Source organism: Alligator mississippiensis, chromosome 8 (genome assembly GCF_030867095.1).
Source record: "Alligator mississippiensis isolate rAllMis1 chromosome 8, rAllMis1, whole genome shotgun sequence".
In the NCBI taxonomy this organism is placed as follows: domain Eukaryota; kingdom Metazoa; phylum Chordata; order Crocodylia; family Alligatoridae; genus Alligator; species Alligator mississippiensis.
In genome coordinates this window covers 19,482,447-19,494,681 of record NC_081831.1, presented here as the reverse complement: position 1 = coordinate 19,494,681, position 12,235 = coordinate 19,482,447, and the positions used below count along the sequence as shown (strand labels likewise).

Genomic DNA, 12,235 nt, shown 5'->3' with positions numbered 1-12,235 from the left:
ATTGGAAGTGAGAGCCAGCAGGAGACCATAAAAAGCACCCAGGACTGAGGCATGGGGTGAGGAGTAGAAAGCAGAAAAAGTGGAGTGTCAGATGGGTGAGGAGCAGCTGAGCTGCTCGCCTTTTTTTGTACTCATCCCAAATGGACTAATAGGTATCCCTGGGGCAAAGCCTGTCGCCTTCAGCTAAGAGGCTGGGCATGGATAAGACTTTGTGTATCAACATTAAAGGAGTACAGATCTGTTCCAAGTGTCTGAGATTGTGAAGAGTGTATACCAAATGAAGGTTTGAGGTGGGGATGTAGGGGCTGGAGGAACTCCCATTTCAGGCCCCTAAGGCCCCATAACTGATCTAAAGTGCTTTAATTGGAGAAGGGACTGGTGGTGTTTGTTGCTCTTCCATTTGTGGATGAGGACTGCTCCTAGGCAGAATAACCCCTCCTATAGTTTTCTATCAAAGTCATGGCAGGCAAGATCGAATGAGGACAGGAGCACACTAATCTGGATGCAGGGATGCAATAGAGCCGTCCCTGTTTTGGTCACAGCTAGCTGTGTCACTGACGTGGACTTAGCTACATTGGGAAGGTGACAATGACTCAGTGACACCCCCCTGCATCCCAAGCCTCTGCTGTGAAGTGGAAAAAGGCATGTTAAACTTATTTCAACACCACTGAATCCAGATCAAAGCTGCTGCTGCTGCTGCTCACCTTTTGCCCTGTAGCCTAGAAGTAGGGCACTCATCCAGGATATGGTAAACTTGAGCTCTGGACCCTTACTGCCCTAAAGAGATTTGAACCTACATCTTTCATTTCCTAGAGGATGGCTGGGCTCTAGAATAGACTAGGTAGGGCCTCTGTCCCTCTGCCCCCCCGCTCCTTGTGTTGAAGCTGAGTCACTGGGCACCCAAGAGTCAAGGAGAATAAAAAAGATGGAGAATGTATAGCTCAGTGTTCACAGCCTTCAGCTGTAAAGGGGAATGCCTGGGTTCCAGTCAGTATTCCCAGGCTTGGGTTCTTTTAAATCAGTGACTGTCTCATGTAAATGCAGAAGCAGTGCTTGGAGTGGAGGCTGGTATCCAGGACTTTTCTCCCCTAGGAAAGTGCCTTGACCACTAGACAGACAAGGTTCTTTGGGTGAATTTGATATCTTTTATTAGACCAACCCAAATGGTTGGAGAATAGTTATTAAGCAAGCAAGCTTTTCATTCCATCGAGGAAGAGCACACACCAACTGCTGAAACTTCCTTAGCCTGACGAAGGGTTTTTGAACCTGAAAGCTTGCTTAATAACTATTCTCCAACTATTTGGGTTGGTTTAATAAAAGGTATCAAATTCACCCAAGGAACCTTGTCTGCCTATGTCCTTAGACCAACACGGCTACAACCTAAACCTTGACCACTAGACTACACAGGTGGGCTTCCCTTCCAGCAGTGGGCTGCTGATAGCATGGTCAGACAGCCAATAACATGCGTTCATGTCTGGGTTTATTTTCCATAGAAATTATAAAGTAACGGATAATTATCATTTACACCATTTTTACATTTGTGCAGTTCCACTGACTTCAGTCGAGTTAAATCTGGTGACACCAGATTAAGGTTGAGAAGAACTAGACCCTGTAATGGTAACCTGCTGATGTGTTGTTCTTTAGTACCTGGTTAGGAAACCCAGGCAGGGGAATAAATTAATTGGATGTAACCACAAAGTTGAGTCTGATGTTAGTTACTTTTTATTTATGCCTGGAAGCTTGTCTGCTGCCGTTCACTTATCTGATCCCACTGCTGTGGCTGCATGAAGGTAGGAGAGCTGTGCTGTCTACAGAACTCAACCAGTCTTATTTCTTAACTGGAAGTTTGCAGTAGGAATATTGCCTGCATCTCATGCCATGTTTCCTGTGCTTACTAATGGGAAATCCCTATATAAGAGTCATGTACAGTGTCTTGTAGCAGTTTCCATGTCCTCTATCTGTGCATGATTTAATAAGACCTTAGCAACAAAAATTAACAACAGAAATGAACTCCAGCCTGTTTGGCAGCATGTATGACAGGTTGGGTCTCCACTCCAAATGCTCTGTCCACAATGCAAGAACAGCCATGTTTTTATAGCTGATTTATGGTACTTATCTGACCTGATTTACAACAAATCTGAATGGGTTGTGTCCATAGAGTGCTCTTTTCCTGCATCTAAAAATCGTATCAACCAGGAACAGGAACTGTAAAGGCATGTCTATACCATCAAAGGAGCATACTGGGAGGCCCCACAGTGAAGCTCCTTGCAAGCTACATCCGACAGACAGATGTAATATAGCTGTCTCAGTGCAGAGCTGGTCATGTATCAATAACCACCCTTGAGGCAGCAAACTGACTGGTGCCTAGTAGTCCTGTGTGAAGTGGCTAGTATTTGCTTTGGATTCGGCTGATTCGGGGGACAGTGATTTGATTCGGTGATTCGAATCTCTGTCCTGAATCAATTCAGCCGAATCTGATTCAGAGATTCGGCTGCTGCTAAATCAACCAAATCTCTGAATCACACAGGCCCTATCCCCCACCCACTCTCCCAGCCCTTGCAATGGCTGCCCTACCCGCCCCAGCTCCCGGCTCTTTAAAAATAAAAAGCCCCACTCAGCAGCTGGTGGGGGGGGTGATCCCCACTGCCCCCCACTGCCCCACGCCACATGAGGGGGGCTCTGTCACGAGCCCCCTGGCCCCCCCTGCTCTCCCAGGCCCCCCCACTCTTGGCTGCTCCGCCTGCCCCAGCTCCCAGCTCTTTAAAGAAACAAAAAAAGCCCCCACTCACTGGGTGCTATCCAGCAGGGGGTGATCCACGCTGCCCCCACTGCCCCATGCCATGTGGGGAGGTCTGCATGAGCCCCCAGAAGCCCCAAGGCCACTGCAGGAGCTGGTGAGTGCAGGTTTTTTTGTGTTTTTTTCTTAAAGGGCTGGAGCTGGGGTGGGTGGGGCAGCCATGCGGGGTGGGGGCTGGGAGAGTGGGGGAAGTTGGGTGGCTCGTGGCAGAGCCACCCCCCCTGCAGCATGGGATAGTGGGGGGGCAGCGCGATTGCCCCCCTGCCGGGCAGCAGCCAGTAAGTCTGGGCTATTTTTTAAAGCACTGGGAACTGGGGCGGGTGGGGCAGCCATGGGGGCGGGGGGTTGGGGGAGTGGGCAGGGGTCGGGGGGGCTGGGGGAGCAGGCAGGGGATGGGGCCTGGCGGGGGTCCCCCCATGATCCTCTCCCATCTCCTTCAGCCTCCCCTCCCCTGCCCCCTACTTACCAGCTCAGAGTCTGGGTCCAGCTCCCTGCTGCAGCGAGTGGGGACTGCCCAAATCACTGAAGCTCTCTGACTCTTTTCTGAATTGATTTGGAGAGCTTCAAATTGATCCAGACCTTTTAATTGGTCCCCTGATTCGATTCAGATTCGGAGATTCGACCAGCGAATCGGGCTGAATCTCCTCCAAATTGAATCAGTACCTGAAGTCCTAATGCCTAGCACTGCAGGAAAGTGACAATATTACATCCATTTTGAGGTATAATACACAGAGAACAGATACAACAGGCTTCGCTGTGGAACTTCCTAGCACAAGACCCCAAGGTCACTGAGGGACAAACTTCTATCCACAGCCTTGTTTCTCATGCATACTGTACCTGTTCCAGGACCGAGGACCACTCCAGTGCAGATTTTCATGCAGCTTGGTCAGTGCTGACTCCCCAGTGATCTTTGTGTCATTTTTATTTGCAGCGTTTGTGAACTTACAAATTTCATGATTTGGAAAGGGAAGGCCAGGGGACACAAAGATCCAATCCCCCTGCCCTTTACAATTACTCATGTTATCAACAGAAAGGTTGACAGTCAGTAAGAACAGGCCTGATTAGCCCCCAGACCTCTGAACATGCATGCTAAATGACAGTATGCAGGGAAGGAATACAAAAAGTTACCATAATAGAATATAACCATTGGTTAACATGCATAAAGTAAGTAGGGTTACCCGTAGTCTCCTGTACTGTCAGTGGGTGGCTCATGAATGCCTGGAGGTAAATTTTACTTCTCCTTCCGGGACACACAGATCTCCCATTCATTTCAATGGGCAGCACTTACCTTAGAGCAGGCGTCAGTGAAGCCGCTGTATCCAGCCTGCTGGGCTACCACCAAGGCCCAGAAGTGGGGGCCAATCAGCAGCAGGACGTTGAGCGAGGGCTGACAGCCCCGTTCACCTTCTGGCTACTTCACTCATTGCCACCACCTTGACCCCCAAGCCTGTCTGCTGACTCTGCTACCACGGCTGTGTGCCACGTCCTTGCTCTGTGTTTGGTGCTGGAGCTGGAGCTGCCACCCTAGCACAAAACACATAATGTGGCAGCAGCTCCAGCTCTAGTATGGGGCACGTGGCAGGAGCAGCAGCCACCTGTGTCAGAGCTGTGTGCACTGAGTGAGAGCCAGAGCTGGAGCTGCTAGAGCCACCATGTGCACTAGGCAGGAGCCAGAGTCACCACTGCTGGAGCCACCCTGTGCCCTGGGCTGGATCCAGCCTGCAAGCAGCCCCTCAGTCTGGCTCTGGCCCAAGCCAGATGGTGAGTCTGACACGCCTGTACTAGACCAGTATTTCTCAACCCATGGGTCGCAACCCAAAAGTGGGTCATAAGAATATAGGAAAGGATTGTGAACAAACTTTTAAAATGGATCAACAAACTTAAAAATAAATTCTCCTTTAAAGGAGAACAACGTGGGAAATGGTGGCTTTTCCCTTGCAGGCTGGCAGAGTTCCAGCCTGCAAGGGGCTACTTGGGCCCCCCCCCCCCATGCCTCCTCCTGCCCCACACACTGGCGGGGCTGAGGGCTGGGGTAGGGCACAGTGGGTCAGGAGTGTGAGGCACTGGGTCGGGACTGGCCATCAATGTTTACCAGTGGGTCCTGGTACAAAAAAGGTTAAGAATCACTGTTCTAGACTGTCTTTAATGCATGCTGCTGGTATCAAACAAAGAATGATGAATAAGACTCGCATCATATGAAGTTAGTTGCAGAATAGAAATGACCAAAAAATGATAAGGAACCTAAGTGGCATCCTACCAGGTGCCAGAGAACTTGCATCTATGCTACATAAAATGGAGCAGACAAGCAGACTCTTTCTCCCCTTAACAGCTAAACTGTCCATCACCATCGAATCCAGTCACATATTCTGTGCAGCCCAGAATGCTATTCTCCACCTTGTTTAGACGTTACAGGCTACTGCCAAGTTCTGGCTATGGGTCCTGAAATAACTGAGAAACAATTTTGCTCCTGGAAATCATTCCTAATGCTACACGTTGGTGTTACTCACCCACTGTTACAGCACCATGCTATGCTGGCACCACGGTAGGCGTGGTGAAAAGCGAGACCCTGGGTAGGCTGGGCACATGATGGTCCCACAGGGAAGGGCACACAACCTCCTCACCTTATACTCAGTACCATACCTAGACTCCCGGCAGCAAACTTTTAGTATCGGGTCCCCCTTTGCCAGAAATAATGATAACAATAATCAGACAACAGGAAAAAAAATTACCATTTTTGGCCCCCATTTCTGTCCGAACCCCGGGTAGCCGCCCAGTTTGCCCATACCTGTGCCCGGGTCTGCTTATATTGTAAGGGGTGTCACGATGCCAGAGGCACTGTACAAGTGTGGTAGTGGAAGGTGCAGGGGTGTAGGTTGTAGCTGTGTTGGTCTAAGGACACAGGCAGACAAGGTTCTTTAGGTAAATCTGATATCTTTTATTAAACCAACTCGAATAGTTGGAAAAAATCGTCTTAGCAAGCTTTTGGATATAAATACCCTTTGTCAGGCTATTTGTAGTGGACGGTGTACTTCTGGGGCTGCGCAGGGATGTCTGTGCTCCTCTCCCCCACTTCCCCAGTGCCCCTCCGAGGCTGCCCACTAGCCACCACTCCCCAGGCTCAGTGAGACCCCAGGCCAGGCAAACCTCGCTAAGGGAATTCAGTTACCAAGCATCTTGTGAGTCCTTAGCAACGCTCCCTCCCACCCCGTTCATCTCAGCCTAGCCAATGGGTGGTGTTGGAACGGAGAGTGTCACAATGAGGGAGGTGGGGACAGAAGCCGGGGTGGGGAGTGGAGATGCTGCTGCTGGTGCTCCTGAACAGAGTGAACAGCAGCCTGTGGATGCAGGAGGCTCCGTCCCTCCTCAGCACCAGCCTGCACACAGGTGAGTGCCAGCACTTTGCAGCCAGGCAGGAGCCCCTACGGCCAGTGGCTGCCAGGGAGACACAGCCTCACAGGGACCTGTGGGGAGGGAGCTCCTAGCAGGGGCTGCCAGGGACCCACAAACTTCAATGAATACACCAAGCACCAGGGCACCACGGGGGACAAAAACCCGGCTTCAGTGTCAGTGCCCATCACGATGACAACAGAACGGGTCAGAAGGGGTTCACCTGTAGGAGGGATAATTAGGCTCCTCTCAGCCCCACAAGCTCTTTCTTTCCCCAGAACTAAAGATGTGTGTGTCAAGAGGGAGACAAAACGATACAGTAGCTTAATGCTGGGAGTGGATGCAGGGTAAATTTGCCCCAACCCCAGGTTTAAAGGCAGCTGGAGGGCTGTGGGGTGCAGACACTCATTTGTAGAGGAGTAATCATTCAGGGTGTGAGCCATACATTTATGACCCTGGACTGGATCAGATGACCCTCCCCCCTCAGTGCTGTGAAGGGTGTGGGAACATTTGTAATTGGATAGCCAGGTATATGAGTCTCTAATAATCACCTTCCTCTCCCCTCTCCCCAACAGCGTTCTTCCCCCATGTGTGTATGTCCATAGATTATTGTTTCCTGGTCTTCAAAACTGTTTCCCAGATATGTGTATAGTAGGGACAGGAAAATCCAGTAATGTATCTGGGGCAAGGACAAAAAGGAGTGCAGCAGCTGAACTATAATAGGTGCAAACAGGAATTTATTTGTAGTGGTTCAATACAGAAATTTTATCCCATAATTGCAAAAACTGCCAGCTTAATGTGCCACATTTTCAAAAGGGTTCACTAATTTTTGGTGCTTCACTTGCCAGCTGCCCAGTGTGAGTCATCTTGAGCCTGATCCTCCAGAGATACTGAGTACCTGCAGCTACTGTAGATGGAGATGCATGTGCTCAGCACCTCTGGGGATCAGGACCTATGTGTCTCAGGTTGGGCACCCAGACACCAAGGCAGCCAAAATTAGCTGACAGTTTAGAAAATATGTATCTCAAATATTTTTCCAGATCCAAGGAATGTTTTTTTCCCCCTTTTACTCCTCTATTTTTTCCTGTGGTTTGCATTAGCATTTGCTAAGCTACCTCCTGTTTATTATTGCTATTAATACTTTGCACTTCTCAAGCCCTATTCATCTGAGCATTCTCACAGATGCTGGAAATAGAAAATACCCATTAAGTCACATAGTCCTCCTTCCAGACATTGGCAAGCAAGTACAACATTAAATTTTGGGTCCACAAAAGCTTCCAGGCCTCTGCATGTGGCTTCTTGCTTCTTCTCTCAGTTCCATGCTCTGACGTTTATTCATTTCTTGGCTGAGGGAATACCCTTTTCCATCACCTCTCTCTCACTTCCTCTGGTGTGAATAATCATTTTCAACATTTTATTCCATAGCATTTACATTGTGAAGCACTCAATGGTAGTAAACAATAATACCTTCTCTGCTAAAGCAAAGCTCATTTGAGGACCTGAGATTTCTTACAAATGTTTATTATCCCCTGAGAAAGCATTTTCTCCCTCTTTCCTCTCTCCTTTACTCTGGTCTGCATTTGTACATGATACATTTATTATGGCATGTTATTTACCTTGCTCTGAAGCATCCAGGTGCTTTGCATGTCTCCCCTCTATTCACTTTTAGGTATTTCAGTGAGAAATCATCAAGGGTACTGCTTTTGCCCCTGTGTAGAGACAGGTTTTCTTCCTTTGTTGCCAAGGTGATTAAAAACAAAGAAACCCTCCTTCCCTAGAGGTTTAAAACTTAAATCAGTCTCATTCAGGTTATTTCTACACAGAGAAACTAATCAGCATGGCTATAGCAGAACACTTGTACTGCTGCAATGGGGCACCTATTCTGGAATAGAAGTGATGTTATTCAGGTGTAATTACTCTGGGGTAAAACTGCTTTTCTTCTGGAGCACAGTGTCCATGGAGCAATTATACTAGTTTAGCTATAGCAGAATATTTATTCCATTATATCTGTGCTGGTCCATCGCACTGTGTAGGCAAGTCCTCATTTGTGGCACACTGTTGAAACCAATTACTCTTTAGGCCCTAGAGATGATCCTACTTCATCTGGGGATAGGTCCATTTTTAACATGTGTGTGAAAGAGTATAGTTTGTGCAGTAGGTTTTAGAAGTATGTACAGTTTTGTATGAGTAAGACCCATCTAGATGATAGACATTATGTATAGGCAATATCATTTTAGTGACTAAGAAAATACATGGTGTAGCTTTTCCCTTCTTCAGTCCTGATTTGGAAAACACTTAAATATGTGCTGAGGTTCATCCCTCTTCAGGAAAATACGTAAGTGCATGCTTGAGTTGAAGTCAATGGGATTTAATCACCTCCTTCTAGGTAAGCACCCTTGCACTTACAAACTGGATTTTTAAACCTAGTGCTTTAAGAATTGACACAACATTTGGTTGATTAATAGCAGCAAGGCTTTAACAACTACCAACAAGCTATAAAACTAAATGACAGGGGGAAAAAGACCCTTTCTTAATATTCAATAAATGAGCTATTACAGTCCTTTTATTATTTTAGCTGCAAGAGATTTTTGCCGAAGCAGGCAGGAAATGGTTCTTGTCTTTACAGCTTTCACAGACTGTGGGTCCTTCACTTGTGAGCTGGGTGCAGGAGGGCTTCTTGTTCTTCCCTGGACTGCACACCTTGCTGGTAGTTCTGTCCTGCTTTTTATACTGTTTTAATTATATCACTTCAAAGCATTTCTTCTTGATAGTTGGTTAATCAAGGTCCAAGCAGAGCAGACAAGGATGGAATCAACATATTAAAATTGTATCCTGTTTGTGTGTTTGTTTTGCTTTGATCAGCGTGGAATCAAATGGGATGAGTATCAATTGAACAAGGTACCTTTTAGGAAGTTAATTACAAAATACTATCTTTAGGTAGTCATTTTAACAATGGAGCTTAATAATTAGCTGTATCAAATAGCTTGTGGAGATATCTGACAGACATTGAATGCTTGCTTTGAGAGATATGCCTTGATTAAGGGAAGATGTTACAAGGTTCTTTGGGTACATGCGATGCCTTTTGTTAGACCAAAGCAGGTCTATTAAAGTGTAAATGGAGATAGTGAAGATCAGAGGCCACTGGATACAATAGGTAGGAGTTTCAGGAGAATACACTGATGTAGCATAATAAACATTTAGACATTTGTAAAACTTTAGACAGACGTTTGCTTTGGAAAATAGGTGTTAGTCAAAGGGGGAATGTGTTAACCAGGATGTATTTTACGGTCATGTTTTCAGTGCACTTTGGCTCCTTGGCTCTTACAGGCTTTGCTCTGAAGTGTCAGGTATCCAGGTTGTAGACGTATTGGTCTAGAGCAGTGGTTATCAAACTTCTTTTTTCGCGGACCACTTGAAAATTACTGAGGGTCTCAGCAAACCCCTTAGTAAACTTTTTTTTTGTTCTACAAATCAAAGGGCACAACGCATATTTTAATATCAGTAGTCTTACCTTACAAGTACAATATTCTCAATTGTTCCACAACCTTTCTGTGGACCGCCTGAATGGAGCTCGTGAACCAGTGGTGGTCCACAGACCACAGTTTGAGAACCTCTGGTCTAGAGGAAAAAGCAATCATCTAGTTCAGGGTGGGCAAAATGCAGCGCAGGGGTCGGATGCAGCCTGCCAGGCCATTCTGTCTGGCCCGTGGGGCCCCTAAAAAATTTAGCAAATTAATATTTATCTGCCCTGGGCTGCCTGTCATGCGGCCCTCGATGGCTTGTCAAAACTCAGTAAGCAGCCCTCTGCCCAAAATAATTGCTCGTCCCTGATCTAGTTGGTTTAATCAAAGATATCATCACCGCTACCATGAGTCCTGATTGCTTTGAAGTGGATATTTTAATTCTTTTGTTTCTGTTAGTGACACTTAGCTCAATTGAGATGTATATGTAGTTTGTAGTTTTCTAGTCTGTAGTTTTCTCCCTAGGCCATTTGACTTTCTAGCTTGCTCTCTGAGTTGTGCTATATACATGTAATGAGTGTGCTAGGCCTCTGCTAATAATTTTAACCATCACTTTTATTTTTTAAATTCAGGTGTGGTAGAAGGTTAAGGACTGTTATCATGACTGTTATCCTCTTATGTCATAGGTCTGGTACTGGGTACTGCAAGCTCCACTTTCTCTGCACCTAATGGGTTGCAGCCATTAGCAGAGTTTGATTTTCTTTGTGGCAGACTTGTCAGCACAACCCAGTCTTGCCCCAGTCACTGTCTTGCATTTTTGTGCAAGAGGCACTGTTATTTTAATCTGGTCTTTCATGTATAGGCCCAGCCAAGCTTTCACAGTCATCAAGTACCATTCCCAATTAAGCATCTTTTCCAGAACTGAGGCCATAATTATTTTATTACCATTATTATATTGTTAGCTTTTGAGGGCAGTAGCTGCCTTTTTGTTTTGTGTGTGTACGGTGGCCAGGAGAAAGGAGTGCCAAAATGTGGTTGGTGCTCTGAAGCACTCTGGCAATAAAAATAATACATGACAATGTATTGCTGTTTTTATAAAATATGAATATTGGATCAATGTAATATGTAGTTGCTTTACTTTTAAATTAAAAGGTACACTTATTTGAAAACATATTACTAGGCCTGTGCAAAGCAGCTAGTATTCGCTTTGGATTCAGATTCGGCGATTTGAATCACTGTCCTGATTTGATTCAGCTGAATCTGATTTGGAGATGCAGCAGCAGCCGAATCTCCGAATCAGCCAAGCCAGGCCCGGCCCATCCCCTGCCTGCTCTCTCATCCCGGCAATGGCTGCCCTGCCTGCCCCAGCTCCCAGCACTTGGGGGAAAAAAAGCCCCGACTCAGCGGGTGCTGCTGGGCAGGGGGCGATCCCCGCTGCCCCCCCTCACCCCATGCTGTGTGGGGGGAATCTCCTCCAAATCAAATCACCACCCGAAGCTTCGCATAGCCCTACATATTACCTATCTTGATCCCATGAGAACGTAGGCTTTGTAAATGATATTGCATATCCTTTGATAGTTGACTATAAGGGCAGTTACAATTTCTCTAATGCATATTAAATTTCCTCATTTTACTAGCAATCTATTTTTGGAACCATAAGAGAACTTCTTATCCTCACAACAGAGAACACACCATCAATGCAGCATAATCTTCTGTGTGCTTGTTAATGGATTATGCACATTATGCACAACCAAATATTTACATTTGATTGCCCTGAGTATTATATTTCTGACACACAATTAGCTAATGACCTCAAAGCAGAAAAGAATAATAGCCCACACAGAAGAGTATGCAGTTACTCGAAGCAAAACTCTTCCTGTGTGGTCATTTGCTCCCGGGTGATGATGAGGATAACTTTACACAAATAACTTTGGAAGTGCTATTATAGTCAAATACTTTTGTGGAAGGGCTGACACTAAGAGATAATTTCTCAAGTATATATACGCTGTCAGTCACTTTTATACGACTGTTTACCCAGTTACAAGTCAAAGCAGGGTGTTTGTTCTGTTCCACCTTGCCAACTTCATGTTTAGGGTCTGAAAATTAAGCTGTGTTCTTTCTGGCAGAACTTTCTCTTAGGCTTTAGTCTTCTAAACACTTAGGTGGAGGGTTAAGTGTTGTTTTTAATGCTTGTGTTCACTGTCTATGGGACTGTATCCTCTAACCATCTCTTGAATTGTGTTTGAATTGCAACTGGGGCCAGCATTGTCTTGTTGCTCTGAGTTTGGACAGCATCTAGCACAATCAGGTTGTGGACCATGACCTGGGCTTCAAAGCGCTACTGCAACACAAAGTAGTAGTAGTAACAACACCAAGAACTCCAGCAACAACAACAAGAGTAGTAGCAAGGATTCACTCACTGCTGGTGAAACAGAATAAAATGTTTCAAGGTACTTTGCATCATCACAGACCCTCACAAGAGGGGAGAGACTCCATACCAGCTATGAACTGACTGCCCAGAGGAGTTTTCCATCTATTGACTCCTCTGTGAAAGCTTATGAAATATGAACTTTCATTTCTACCCAGAAGA

At 46.2% G+C, this 12,235-nt stretch overlaps 1 protein-coding gene across 5 annotated transcripts in view; it reads left to right on the top strand.

Annotated features, from left to right (window-relative positions):
• The window catches only part of TEKT3 (tektin 3), a 253,946-nt gene that overhangs the window by 221,620 nt on the left and 20,091 nt on the right, over positions 1-12,235 (top strand). The window contains exon 1 of one of the 5 annotated variants that reach the window (XM_006274833.4): positions 6,076-6,181. The exons of the other annotated variants lie outside the window; for them this stretch is intronic. The gene's annotated coding sequence lies outside the window, so the exon portion shown is untranslated. Of the gene's footprint in view, positions 1-6,075; positions 6,182-12,235 lie in introns of those variants that run through there. 5 annotated transcript variants of the gene reach the window in all.